Source organism: Lissotriton helveticus, chromosome 1_2 (assembly GCF_964261635.1).
Source record: "Lissotriton helveticus chromosome 1_2, aLisHel1.1, whole genome shotgun sequence".
NCBI classification, from domain to species: Eukaryota; Metazoa; Chordata; class Amphibia; order Caudata; family Salamandridae; genus Lissotriton; species Lissotriton helveticus.
In genome coordinates, this window is record NC_136058.1 from 331,202,959 (window position 1) to 331,217,754 (window position 14,796).

Here is a 14,796-nt window from a genome sequence, read left to right on the forward strand (position 1 = left end):
GCAGTGGGAGTCCGTGCAGATTTCCGGCGAGGTTGCCCGTTTCCCCATCAAATCTTTAAGCACCTTAAAGATTAATTTAGATGGGTTGGGGCTGTTGGAAAACTCAGAGGCGTAATATGAGGCCCGGGTTTGGCAGATAGCTCTGTGATAGATTTTAAGCTGGGCAAAGTAAGCCAATTTTAACGCGGGATCAAAGGATTTCCGCCAGGCCCTCTCAGCTTGCCGGCATGTTCTCTTAAGCTCGGCAAGGACATCATTATACCAAGGGCTACGCGTTTTGGCGTGGCATTTCGACCAACGCAGAGGTATTAGAGAATCCAAGGCAGTAAGAACCCAGTGACAGAACTGCTCATATCCCTGTCCCACGTTCAGCAGAGTACCCAAGGGCTGTGCCTCCAGTATCTTAACAAACTCCTCTAGTTTGAGTTTACGCCAATTCCTTCTAAGGAGCAGTCTATCCGCAGATTTGAATTGCGAGTCATCTAAGGGACAGGACACTTTAACCAACATATGGTCAGTCCATCCAACCACCATCGGGTCAGATGTCTTGGCCCTAACCAAGGTGGTAAAGAAAGGATCAAGTATATGACCTCCTGAGTGGGTAGGGGAGGTAACTAGTTGGTTCAATTGCATGGCTTCAAGGTCCGCCAAGAAAGAGCTGATAGGTAAAGATGACGTCTGATCAAAATGTATATTAAGATCACCTACGATGTTAAAATTAGCACATCTAGAAGCAAGCAAACTGACCATGTCAGCAAGGGCGGCCTTGAAGACAGTGTCATTCCCTGGTGGACGATAGATAAGCACACCACTGAGGGTGAATTGATGACTGACAGTAACCTTAAAAGAGGCGCTCTCGCACATCGGTAGATCTAAAGCTTTCCAATCCACCGGAAAACAGGATTTGGCTGCCAAGGCTATGCCGCCTCCCCTAGACGTGCGGTTCAGAGTGAACACCGTATAGGTGGCGGGAAACGCCAGATTTATTATGGCAGTGTCAGCGTCCTGCAACCAAGTTTCGGTATGAAAAATGATGTCAGGAGAGTCCTTGTCTATCATGTCCCGAAAGGACTGATGATTCTTGACCAAAGATCTTACATTCAAGCTCCATATACTGAGTGCACGCTCAGTACAATCTGTCTGTGTACTTTGGGCAGTCCTTTCAGTAGAGTACACCCCAATAGGGGAGGCCAAGGAAAGACTGCCACACACACAGTCAAAAGGTCCCGACAGAGGAGGTAACGGATCATGACTACACGCCACAATACCGTCTCTGATGGAAAAGAGGTCGGCGCGGGTGTACCTAAGCGTCGCTATATTACACATGGTTGTAAAATGGCAAATAGCCGGAGTCCATAGCCCGTACCCGCTACCTCGACGCGGACGAGCGCAGACGGGCAGGACTCTGGCACGACTCCGGCTAAGCGACGGCGTCCCTCTGCGCGGTCCCGCTGCGCGGGAGAGGACGACTTTAAATAGGCGTCTCAGAGGGCAGCTCGAGCGTCAGGACGCTCCAAAATGGCGCCCGCGAAAAGCACCACTCACCCAATCCAAAATGGCGCCCACCGAAATCCACCCAAAGGACCCGGACCCGCCGAATGGCGGTGCGTCTTCCAGTAATTATATGCAGTAAGAGGACAGGAGCCCACACAGGACGGTAAGCTAAAATCAGGGGACAATTCAAAGGAAAGAACCAAAATACGATAAAGGTCAGTTTAAAAATGCGGCGCACTGGCAGCACGACCTGCGCTGATGCAGCAGATGATCTAAATGTGAGGCACACAAGTCCGCCTTAAATAGGCGTCTCAGAGGGCAGCTCGAGCGTCAGGACGCTCCAAAATGGCGCCCGCGAAAAGCACCACTCACCCAATCCAAAATGGTGCCCACCGAAATCCACCCACAGGACCCGGACCCGCCGAATGGCGGTGCGTCTTCCAGTAATTATATGCAGTAAGAGGACAGGAGCCCACACAGGACGGTAAGCTAAAATCAGGGGACAATTCAAAGGAAAGAACCAAAATACGATAAAGGTCAGTTTAAAAATGCGGCGCACTGGCAGCACGACCTGCGCTGATGCAGCAGATGATCTAAATATGAGGCACACAAGTCCGCCTTAAATAGGCGTCTCAGAGGGCAGCTCGAGCGTCAGGACGCTCCAAAATGGCGCCCGCGAAAAGCACCACTCACCCAATCCAAAATGGCGCCCACCGAAATCCACCCACAGGACCCGGACCCGCCGAATGGCGGTGCGTCTTCCAGTAATTATATGCAGTAAGAGGACAGGAGCCCACACAGGACGGTAAGCTAAAATCAGGGAACAATTCAAAGGAAAGAACCAAAATACGATAAAGGTCAGTTTAAAAATGCGGCGCACTGGCAGAACGACCTGCGCTGATGCAGCAGATGATCAGCGCAGGTGATGTAAGTCCCAATACTTTGGGCAAATACAGGCAGACACCTTTAATAAATGGCAAAATGGCTCAGGCCTATAGGGACACTTGTGCCAGTGTCACCATGGTGACACCTAACTTTGTGGACCCTGGACAGATCATGCAAGGTACAGATTTCCTGGTGACCAATGCCAGCAACGTCACTACCAGTCATAGTATGGCGATTGTTGCTTTCTCCTGGGGAGGGGTAAGTGGCCAAAAGAAAGTTGTGGTTAGTTCAGACCTCCCAGTGGATTGTTTGTTGGGCAATGATTTGGAGTCATCCCTATGGTCAGAAGTGGAGCAGAGGACTCACATGGAAATGTTAGGCTTGCCAGCACATGTGCTTGCTGTGACTAGGTCACAGGCCAGAAGATGCCCCACTGAACAGGTGCTGGATCCTGGAAGAAAGGACCAGACACCTTCCAAGAAGAAGAGCAGTAAGGGTAAGGCTTTGCCTTCCCCCTTGCCCCAGGTTGAGGATCAAGTCTCTGAGGAGGCTGATCTGAGAGAGCTGAGGGAAACTGAGCCTAAAGAGCTTGAACTTGATCAAGTTGAGTTTCTGGGCTCAGGGGGACCCTCCAGAGAAGACCTGGGGAAGGCACAGTTAGACTGCCCTTCCCTTGAACCCCTCAGACAGCAGGCTGCTGCTGAGGCTGCAGGGAATGCCACAGGTGCCCACAGGGTATACTGGGAAGATGGACTCCTGTACTCTGAGTCAAGAGACCCCAAGCCTGGTGCAACCAGGAGGCTGGTCATCCCCTTGTCTCTGAGAGGTTTCCTTCTCACCTTGGCCCATGAGATTCCCCTTGCAGGTCACTTAGGTCAGACAAAGACTTGGGACAGACGTGTCTCACACTTTCACTGGCCCCACATGAATGAGAATACCAAGGAGTTTTGTCGCTCCTGTGTCACTTGCCAAGCCAGTGGTAAGTCAGGTGGCACAACAAAGGCCCCCCTCATACCACTACCTGTGGTGGGGGTTCCCTTTGAGAGAGTGGGGATTGACATTGTTGGTCCAATGGAACCCCAGACAGCATCAGGGCACAAGTTTATACTGGTGGTGGTGGACCATGCCACCAGGTATCCTGAAGCTATTCCACTTAGGACCACTACAGCCCCTGTAGTGGCAAGAGCCCTAGTTGGAGTGTTCTCCAGAGTGGGCTTCCCTAAGGAGGTTGTTTCTGACAGAGGTGCAAACTTCATGTCAGGATATCTGACTGCAATGTGGAAGGAATGTGGTGTTAACTACAAGTTCACCACACCCTATCATCCACAGTGCAATGGGCTTGTTGAGAGATTCAACAGGACCCTCAAAGGGATGATTCATGGACTACCTGAAAAGCTCAGGCGTAGATGGGATGTCCTGATACCCTGCCTCCTGTTTGCTTACAGAGAGGTCCCACAGAAGGGGGTTGGCTGCAGCCCTTTTGAACTTCTGTATGGGCATCCTGTAAGAGGACCCCTGTGTTTGGTGAAGGAAGGATGGGAGAGACCTCTCAAAAAGCCTGCAACCAACATAGTGGACTATGTACTTGGTCTCCGCTCCAGGATGGCTGAATACATGGAGAAGGCATCCAAAAACCTAGAGGCCAGCCAAGAACTCCAAAAAGCTTGGCATGACCAAAAGGCTGTCCTGACTGTATACCAGCCTGGACAGAAGGTGTGGGTACTGGAGCCAGTGGCCCCAGCAGCCCTCAAAGACAAATGGTCTGGGCCCCACACCATCATTGAGCAAAAGGGAGAGGTCACCTACCTGGTGGACCTTGGAAGCCCCAGGATCCCCCTCAGGGTGCTCCATGTGAACAGGCTCAAGGCATATGTCGACAGGAAGGACATGAGCTTGCTCATGGCCACAGATGAGGGACAGGAGGAAGAGAGTGACCCTCTCCCAGACCTGCTCACTCAGAATCCTGATGATTGATCAGTAGATGGTGTTGTCTTTTGTGGCAGCCTCTCTGAACATCAGCAACAGGATTGCAGGCAAGTTCTGCAATCCTTCAGACATATGTTCTCGCTGACACCCAGCCAAACTGATTGGTGTACCCATGAGGTTGACACTGGAGACAGTCTGCCTGTCAAGAGTAAAATCTACAGGCAGCCTGATCATGTCAGAGACTGCATCAAAACAGAAGTGCAGAAAATGTTGGAGTTGGGAGTCATTGAGCCCTCAGATAGCCCTTGGGCTAGCCCAGTAGTTCTAGTGCCAAAGCCTCACACCCAGGGTGGTAAGAGAGAGATGAGGTTTTGCGTAGACTACAGAGGCCTCAATGCAGTCACTAAGACTGATGCCCACCCAATACCAAGGGCAGATGAACTTATAGATTGGCTTCTGCCAACTACTTAAGCACATTTGACCTGACAGCTGGGTATTGGCAAATCAGGTTAGCTGAGGAAGCCAGGCCCAAGACAGCATTTTCTACCCCTGGTGGTCATTATCAGTTTGTGGTAATGCTCTTTGGGTTGAAGAATGCCCCTGCCACCTTCCAAAGGCTGGTGAATCAAGTTCTCACTGGGATGGATGACTTCTGTGCAGCATATCTGGACGATATTGCTGTCTTTAGCTCCACCGGGGAGGATCACCTGGTCCACCTGAGGAAAGTGTTAGAGGCCCTGCAAAAGGCAGGCCTCACTATCAAGGCCACTAAGTGCCAGATAGGGCAGACACAGGTTGTATACCTGGGCCACCTTGTAGGTGGAGGCCAGGTTCAGCCATTGGAGAGTAAGATACAGGCCATCAAGGACTGGGCTCCTCCAATCACCCAGACTCAGGTTCGAGCTTTCTTGGGCCTGACTGGGTACTATAGGAAATTTGTCAGAAATTATGGGTCCATAGTGACCCCCCTTAATGACCTGACAAGCAAGAAGATGCCAAAGAAAGTTCAGTGGACAGCAAGCTGTCAGAAAGCATTCGATGACCTAAAGCAGGCCATGTGCACAGCACCTATCCTAAAGAGTCCAGACTTCTCCAAACCATTCATTGTCCAAACAGATGCTTCTGAGTTGGGTGTGGGAGCTGTTCTATCTCAGCTGAATTTTGATGGCAACGACCAGCCAATTGCTTTCATTAGCAGAAGGCTGACCCCCAGAGAGAAAAATTGGTCAGCTATTGAGAGGGAGGCCTTTGCTGTGGTATGGGCCCTGAAGAAGTTGAGGTCCTACTTGTTTGGAACTCACTTCACAGTTCAGACCGACCATAAGCCCCTCTTATGGCTAAGTCAGATGAAGGGTGAAAACCCCAAACTACTTAGGTGGTCCATTTCCCTACAGGGGATGGATGTTACAGTGGAGCACAGACCTGGTACTGATCATGGCAATGCCGATGGGCTCTCCAGGTATTTCCACTTAGAGCAAGAAGACTCACCTGGTCAAGGTTAGTTTATTGTCCCAAAGTTTGGGGGGGGGGGTCATGTAGGAGAGAAGGGTCTGCAATCCTATGATCACCCAGATTTTTGCTTTTTGCTTCACTGGTTTACGACTTTCCCTGGCTGTGGGCCTGCTAATCAGACCCACAGCCTAGCTGTTCTCTCTATTCCAAATTGTACCCAGGTACTGAATTGGCACTGGGCCCTTTCCAAGTCCCTGTACCCAGGGCTGAGGTGTACTCAGAAGTCTCCCAGGGGCTGCAGCATGTATTATGCCACCCCTGGACTGACTAACCAAACCGACACAACTGGCTGCTTGACAGCTGGGGGCAAGGTGGTGTACTCACCCTTTGCTTTAGCTATAGTATCCCTATATCTAAACCTAAATGGACACACAGATCTCCTATCAGTCACTCCTATGGCAGGCCTTAACAATCCTGAAGGCAGAGTGCTTGGAATCGTGTGAGATGGTGCTCTGGCATGAGCTGGGCCTGTCTGCGGCTTTCGGGATCCATCCCTTAGCCGTTTCCATGATATCGCATACCATATACTCTTAAGTGCATTATAATCCTCGCAGTTATATGCCAACTCTGGTATCGCTTTATCAAAACATGTCGAGTAAGGTGTCATACGAATTGGAATACTAACCCCTCGCCAATTCTGGCGACGGGGTTAGCATTCCACCCTTCTAGAGGGACACGACATGTATGTAACCTGTAACCCCGGTTAAAGTCAGACATAGCCTTAGCTCCACAAAATGGATGCTGCCACCGAGACACAAGTCTGCCCTCCTGCTGCTGGGAGTCCTCCCAGAGCAGGAGGCAAGGACAAAGGGTTTCCTGTCAGGGGCGGTGCCAGCACCGTCCCAGACAGGATTTTGTGTATCCTAGGTAGGCAGGGCTTTAGAGGAAGGTGACTGCAAGTGGCACCCCGGTGCTCACTGTTCATAGGCCGGCTGAAACCAGTTCCAGGGGCACTCCAGCCCCTGGCCTGGGGAAAGCCCACCAAAGGAGAGGGGTGTAACCACCCCCCTCCTAGTCCCACCCATAGGGCAGGACTTAGTCGCGTGCCAGCTCCTTTTTGCAGGATAAAGGTAGGACCTGGCCCCCTTCCAAATCAGATCATCTTTGAATCCTGAAACTACTTTCTGCAAGAAGGAACTCAAGACTCTTCTCAAGATTTCTCCCTTGTGACTAAGGAGTAGTCACCCTGCAGCAGCAGGCACCAACCAAGCATCACGGTTTGTTGCCAGTCTCTCCTTCGGATCAAGACTGCTCCAGCACGACGAGAACCGGCTTCCCTGGCACCTCTGACCTCAACCTACATCATCAGCCCAGCTGTGATCCGTGGGTGTGACGAGACCTCGAGGGACCGGCCATCTTCAGAACTGCACGACGCTTGTCCAGCACGACTCCCGAGTGACCCTCGACTGAGTGCTTTGGGGTAAGAGAAGCCCCGACCCTGAGCAGCTCCAGCACCGAAGTTCAGCCCCCCTGCATCCCCGAGATCTGCGTGGGGCCCTTCTGCTCTTTGCTGCCAACCGCGTTGTCCAGGTCGCTTGCCCGTTGGCTAGTGATCCCTTCACGACGCTCCACGACGACAACTACTGCTGGTCTGGTTGCTCCAGACTAGCCCTTGCTCCCCTCCAACAGAGGAGCACCCTGGACCCTCCTGGTCCACTCAAGACGCCATTTTAGGTCTACCGAGTGGGCCTTGCATTTGCCAAGACGTGTTGCCCAATCCTGGGTCCAGCGACGTCGACAGCAAGAACCTTCGTGGGACAGCTCGCACCTCCATCCTGGTCGCCGACAACGCCTCCTGGTACGAGAGACTGCAGAGCTCAGCAGCGCCCACTCACCTGGCTGAGGTGACTTCGTCCGGTGCCATCCCGGTGCCCACTCAAATCACTGGCTAGTGATTCAGAACTTGGTCCCCTCTGCTTACAGGTTTCTTCTTCCCTGATCCAGGCTTGGATCACTCCGAACTTTCTTCACTGGCCGCCTGCCAGCAACTCTTTCTTCAGGCTCCTGGATCTTCAACGAGGGTTTCCGACGCAACTTCAACCCTATGCAGCCGCAGCCCCTGGGCTAGGTAACCTGAGTACTCCGGTGCTCCAGCATAGTCCAACACCCTAAGTGTTCGGATCCACTCTTGTTTTCGACCCACCTAGTTGGGTTCGCCCGAGAACAGTAACTTTGTGACTACTAGCCTCCATAGACTTTTTCCCGCCTTACGCGTGAGAGTTCCCACTCTGCACATGACGTCCACAGGCCTCCTGCAACTAATCTAAGTGTTTAGCATTGTAGGACTAGCGTTTCTAAAGTCTATGAGAATAGTTACTTACCTGCTAGTAGTTCGCATTCCACTTTTGTAATATATGGTTTTTCGTGCCCCTAGGGCATTTGTGTAAATTGTGCGACTTAAAGTATTTTCGTAAGAGTTTTGTTGTGTGCTTAGCTCCCTGACTCATAAAGATTTCAGGGTAGTCTTGTTATAAATAAATATCTGTTTAGTTTCATAACAACTTGTGTGGTGTCCTTTCACTTGGTGTTCAAGGGGTAATGTGATGGTAAAACAGCTGGCTTAACACGCCCTCTAGAGTCTTAGCCTTAGACTGCTCGTATCCATGCTACTAGGATAGCTGGTCTATAAGGTTGACTCACAACCAATCATCAATAAGGGTTGTTTGGACTGATACATAGTGATCACTAGAATAGTGAGCACTGCATATCAGGCCAACTTCTCACAGCGAGGACCAGGATGTTGAGTCGGGGACTGGCGAGGACCAGAATGTTGAGCCAGGGACAGGCAAGGACCAGGATGTTGAGCCGGGGACTGGCACGGACCAGGATGTTGAGCCGGGGACAGGCAAGGACCAGGATGTTGAGCCGCGGGCTGACAAGGACCAGGATGTTGAGCCGGGGACTGGCAAGGACCAGGATGTTGAGCCGGGGACTGGCAAGGACTAGGATATTGAGCCAGGGACTGGCAAGGACCAGGATGTTGAGCCGGGGGCTGACAAGGACTAGGATGTTGAGCCGGGGGCTGACAAGGACTAGGATGTTGAGCCGGGGGCTGGCAAGAACCAGGATGTTGAGCCAGGGACTGGCGAGGACCACGATGTTGAGCCAGAGCCTGGGGAGAACCAGGGCATGAGCCGGGGCTTGGTGAATACCAAGATGTGAGCAAGGGCCTGGTGAGGACTAGGGTGTGAGCAAGGGCATGGCAAGGACCAAGACGTGAGTCGGGGCCTTGGAAGGTGAGGATGTGTGCCGGGGTCTAGTGAGGACCAGCATGTGAGCTGGGGCCTGTTTGGGACCAGGATATTGAGCCAACCTGCACTCCCTTACAGAGACCAGACTAAACAGCTGACTCGTCCTCTCTTGCAGGACCAGGCCTGGGCCAGTACAGAGATCCATCAACACCAGAGACTGGGGAGCTTGACTTGCACCCCCTGTTTTTCATTGTATTTATCCCTGAAACAGATAAAACAGTGTGAAATCTCCTCGAGAGAGATTCACGTTATCCCAGATCTCACCGGACTCACAAACTGCAGAAAGACGCCGAGAATAAAGCTTCTTGCACTTTTGTCACAATGACTGCTTTGCCCTTATCTGCACGATGCCCCTGGAAGGTACCAAATATTTCTGTACATTGATCCAAAGAATGTACATGCCAGTACTCTAATTTAAGTGCATTCTGGGAGTTATAATCTTCCTTGCTTGATTGAAAATAGTGGCTTGCCCTAATAGGAGCATCTTTGGGTGGTGAGAGCAGCGGCTGAGGCAGGCCAGCCTCACACACCAAGAGGACAGGCCTCACCTCCTACCCCCAGAGGACAGGCCTCACCTCCTACCCGCACGCAGAGAGGTTTCATTCTCAGCACAGGACAGGATTTACATCCTCACCACCCCTGATGGACAGGCTTCACCTCTTCTGCACCCCCTGGACAGGCCTCACCTCCTCTGCACCCCCTGGACAGGCCTCACCACCTCTGCGCCCCCTGATCAGGCCTAACCTCCTCTGCGCCCCCTGGACAGGCCTCACCTATCTTGCACCCCCTGATCAGGCCTAACCTCCACCACACCCCCTGGACAGGCCTCACCTCCCCTGCACCTCCCCCCCTGCAAAGGCCTCACCTCCCCTGCACCCCAGTAAGACAGGCTTCATCTCCTCTGCACACCTTGGACAGGCCTCACCTCCTTTGCACTCCCTCCTTTCAGAACAGGCCTCAACTCCTCTGCAAACCCAGAACAAGCTTAACCTCCTATGCACCCACACTGGACAGGCCTCACTTCCTCTGCAACCCCCACCCCCAACGCCATCCCCCACCCAGCACATGACAGGCCTCTCCTCCTCTGTACAGTCCTGGAAGGGCCTTACCTCCTCTGCACTGCTCTAGACAGCCTCACCTCCTCTTCCACCACTGGACAGACCTCACCTCCTCTCCACCCCCCTGGAGAGCCCTCACCTCCTCTGTTTTCCCTTGGACAGGACTCACCTCCTCTGCACCCCCCAGCACAGAAGAGGCCTCACCTCCTCTGTACCCTCTGGGGATGCCTCACTTCCTCCTCATCCCCTAGACAGGCCTCACCTCCTCTGGACACCCTGGACAGGCCTCGCCTCCTCTGCACCCCATGGACAGGCTTCACCTCTGCTGCTCAGCATGGACTGGCTTCATGCCTCCTCTGCACCCCACAGGACAGAACTCACCTAATCTGCACCCCCAGCACAGGACAGATGTCGTGTTGTCTCCACCACAATGTATAGGACTCACCTCCTATGCACCACCCTGGACAGGTCTCACTTTCTCTGCGCACCCCTGGAGAAGCTTCACTTCTTCTGCACCTCCCTGGCCCGGCTTCATCTCCAATGCACACCCCCTGGACAGGCCTCACCTCCTCTACACCTCCAGCACAGGACACAACTCACCGTCTGCGCACCCCCTGGACAGGGCAGGTCTCGCCTACTTTGCATCAACCAGCACTAGACAGGCCTCACCTCCTCTTCACCCCTCTGAGCAGGCCTAACCCCCCTGCGCCCCCTGGACAAGCCTCATCAAATATGCACCCCCCCAGCACAGGAAAGGCCTCAACTCCTACGCAGCCCCCAGCACTGGACAGGCCGGCTTCCACTGCTCCGTTCTGAACAGGCTTCACGTCTTCTTCATCCCCCTGGACAGGCCTCAGCTCCTCTGCACCCCCCTGGAGAGGCCTCACTTCCTCTGCACCGCCTGGACGGGCATTACCTCCTCTGCAGCCCCATGGACAGGCCTCACCTCCCTCTCACCCCCTGGACAGTCCTCACCTCCCTTGCACCCACCTGGATATGCCTCACCTCCCTTGCACCCACCTGGACAGGCCTCACCTCCCTTGCACCCCCTGGACAGGCCTCACCTCCTCTGCACCCACCTGGACAGGCCTCACCTCCTCTGCACTCACTGGACAGGCCTCATCTCCTCTGCACCCCCTGGACAGGCCTCATCTCTCTTGCACCCCCCGGACAGGCCTCATCTCCTCTGCACCCACCTGGACAGGACTCACCTCCTCTGCACTCACTGGACAGGCCTCATCTCCTCTGCACCCCCTGGACAGGCCTCACCTCCTCTGCACCCCCTGGACAGGCCTCATCTCTCTTGCACCCCTGGACAGGCCTCATCTCTCTTGCAACCCCCGGACATGCCTCATCTCCTCTGCACCCACCTGGACAGGCCTCACCTCCTCTGCACTCACTGGACAAGCCTCATCTCCTCTGCACCCCCTGGACAGGCCTCACCTCCTCTGCACTCACTGGACAGGCCTCATCTCCTCTGCACCCCCTGGACAGGCCTCACCTCCCTTGCACCCACCTGGACAGGCCTCACCTCCCTTGCACCCACCTGGACAGGCCTCACCACCCTTGCACCCACCTGGACAGGCCTCACCTCCCTTGCACCCACCTTGACATGCCACACCTCCCTTGCACCCACCTGGACAGGCCTCACCTCCTCTGCACCCACCTGGACAGGCCTCACCACCCTTGCGCCTCCCTGGACACGCCTCACCTCCCTTGCACCCACCTGGACAGGCCTCACCTCCCTTGCACCCACCTTGACATGCCACACCTCCCTTGCACCCACCTGGACAGGCCTCACCTCCTCTGCACCCACCTGGACAGGCCTCACCACCCTTGCGCCTCCCTGGACAGGCCTCACCTCCTCTGCACTCCCTGGACAGGCCTCACCTCTTCTGGACAGGCCTCACCTCTCTTGCACTGCTAGACAGGCCTCTCCTCCTCTGCCCCTCCTCTGGACAGGCCTTTCCTCCTCTGCCCCTCCTCTGGACAGGCCTCTCCTTGGCGCTGCAGTGACGTCTCACAGGAGCCCTCGGTGGTGGAGTTTCCTGGTCAGTGGAGCCCAGAGTTCATCTCACTCCATCCAGCGCCTCTGACTCCGCACTGAGCCTCGGGGCGCTACGCACAGGCCTGGAAGAGAGACACTGCTCCCCTGGACCTGCGCCGGGTGCAGGACAGTGGCTCGGACCCTGGAGCGCTTTAATAGCACACAGCAGATACGAGGCGCTACACACGAGAGACGTCTTAATCACTCCGAAGAAGGAAATGACAGAAATGTCCTGCTCCACGTTGCATCTTTCAGTCCTGGTACCCGGTTCCGTTGATGCACTCACTCCCATCAGTGATCCCTCTCCAAAAAAGTGACCTTTAACCCAGAAAGTGACCTCTCTTGGAGGAAGCAGATCTCTCCGGAGTAGTTTTGACTTCTGTGGTGATCGAGTCTTTTGCAGCTGAGATTGTACCCCACTACTAATGTCTGCACCCCAAGGGGGTCTTATACTGTGTACGTCTCTTCTTCTTGTAAATAATTCTTGAAAAATGGGCAGATTTACAATAACGGGCGCATCCCTGCATATCAGCAGGGATGCGCCAGTTATTGTGCGTCACAGCTGCGCCACCATGAATGCGCCGCATTTACAATGCGGCACACCATGGGGCAAAAATGGACAGTTGCATGACGCATCTTCTGCGGTAAGGGCGGCGCATTGCTGGAGTTGCGTCACAAGCGCGACACAGCTCCAGCAATGCTCTTGGTGCCCTAGCCTTACAATGCTGCGTCAATCCTTACACCTGCCTCAAGCAGGTGCAGGGTTTTGACGCAGCATGGGCTTAAAAGTGACTGAGTGAAATCTTGTAGATTTCTCTCGGCACTTTTAGGAGGCGTTCCTGCGCCGGAACGCCCCCCCCTGCGTTGGAACGCCTCCTTCTGGCGCAGGGCTTTACAACTTGACGCATCTCCTAGATGCGTCACATTGTAAATACCCCGCACCATGGCGCTGGCTTTGCGCCGCTGCTGCGTCACAAAAGTGACGCATCGGCGGCACAAAAACGACGCAAAGGGCTTGTAAATCTGCCCCTAAATGTTTAATTCGAGGTGCCCTGACTCCCCCAGGCCTCTGCACTCTTTGTAAACATCCTAAAATAAACTCCTTCCCTGGTGAGACTGCCGCTGCCCCTCTTCCACTTCTTGTGGGGGGGGTGGGGGGGGGGAGGGGGGAGTGTAGAGAATAGGGACGGACTGGCCTTCTATTCCACCGGGCACTTCCCAGCTCCTGGAGGGTAACTGCAGCAGGGATAGGAGGTGGGAGGGGGTTTTAAGATAGGGAGGGGAGAAAGGGAGAGAGCAATGGTGGAAGCAGAGAAAGATGGGGGGAAAGCTGTGGTATTTACTACTTATGTGTTATTATGACTTTTCTAGATAATTCCATTCTGCTTTGGAAGGCTTAGTTATGCTTGGGATGTAGGATGCTGGATTGTGATTGTTTAAATACCAGAAGTTGTAGAAGCCTTACAGTGGGAGCAGCCTCGCTCCTAAACCATGAAGCCAGAGGAAATAAACTACAAGATGGAAACTACCTACAGCCTCTGAGTGGTTGGTAGAGATTACTGACGCCGAGCTGGCTGCACGGTGAACCCTGCGTGTAACTGTCTACTTGCACCTCATCAGCCCTACCTGCATCATTGCCACCAAATAAGCTCTCCGGGACCCAGATTGGTTTCCTTATTGTGATGAAAGTTCACAGAGAATGAAGGCCTGCCATTTGTGTAGTTGTGTGTAACAAGTCCATGTAGTCGAGTTGTAGTATAAAGATGTATGCTTTATTGATACATTTCTTAGTTGTAGGTAAGTATCAAGAATAGGTAGTACAGAACCAGATAGCGAATAGATCTTCAGTACCGAGCTGAGCCCCACCAGGAGCAGCCTCCTCGCTGCTCAGCCCATCCTCTCATTGACACACCACACTCAGGCATTCCAACATTCCACAACCTCACCACGCACCAACATTCCACAGAACATCCACACTGGCTGAGCACCAAGGCAGAGAAGCAGGAAAGGTGCATCACACTAAAGACCAGTATACTACACATCTTCCCCCTTAAATGAACAGCAACAACAGAATTATGTAATAAGCATAGTAAAAGTATAAATAAACATAGGAGTAAAATTGCTGCCCAAACATTAGAGAAAAGACATACAATAATCCATAAGAGAGAAGTCATTGCATTAATGTTAGATTTTGGGGTCTCTAGTTGGCACAGGTAGGTACTTGTGACAAATAGGGACCCTTGCCTCTAGTCAGGGTAAGGGATACACTCATAAAATAACCCCTGCTCATTCCCTTGATAGCTTGGCACGAGCAGACAGGCTTATCTCAAAGGCAGTGTGTAAAGCATTTGTGACCACATACAGTAACCCAGTGACAACACTACAGATGGAGACCACACATAGAGTCTTTATATAGACTTAACACAAGACCACAAACAACAAAAATCCACAATACAATGCATAAAATGGTAGTTTTAGCTTAGTTCAGTTCAGTTCTTAAGAAGTCAATGTACCTTGCAATGCGTGACGCTTCCACAACAAAAGTGTTGCAGCAATGGAAATGCAGCAAAGTTCCGGTGGAAAAAAAAAAAGACGTGAAGATCTTGAAGATGCGGCACGCTTC

The 14,796-nt window shown here is 53.1% G+C and overlaps 1 protein-coding gene across 3 annotated transcripts in view; it reads right to left on the reverse strand.

Moving 5' to 3' along the window:
• Positions 1-12,238, reverse strand: part of LOC144803117 (uncharacterized) — a 75,669-nt gene extending 63,431 nt beyond the window's left edge. The window contains exon 1 of one of the 3 annotated variants that reach the window (XM_078671845.1): positions 12,037-12,238. The gene's annotated coding sequence lies outside the window, so the exon portion shown is untranslated. Of the gene's footprint in view, positions 1-11,987 lie in introns of all 3 variants that reach the window. The other 2 variants (XM_078671847.1, XM_078671846.1) reach the window with 2 other exon arrangements.
• Between the last annotated feature and the right edge of the window lie 2,558 nt (positions 12,239-14,796).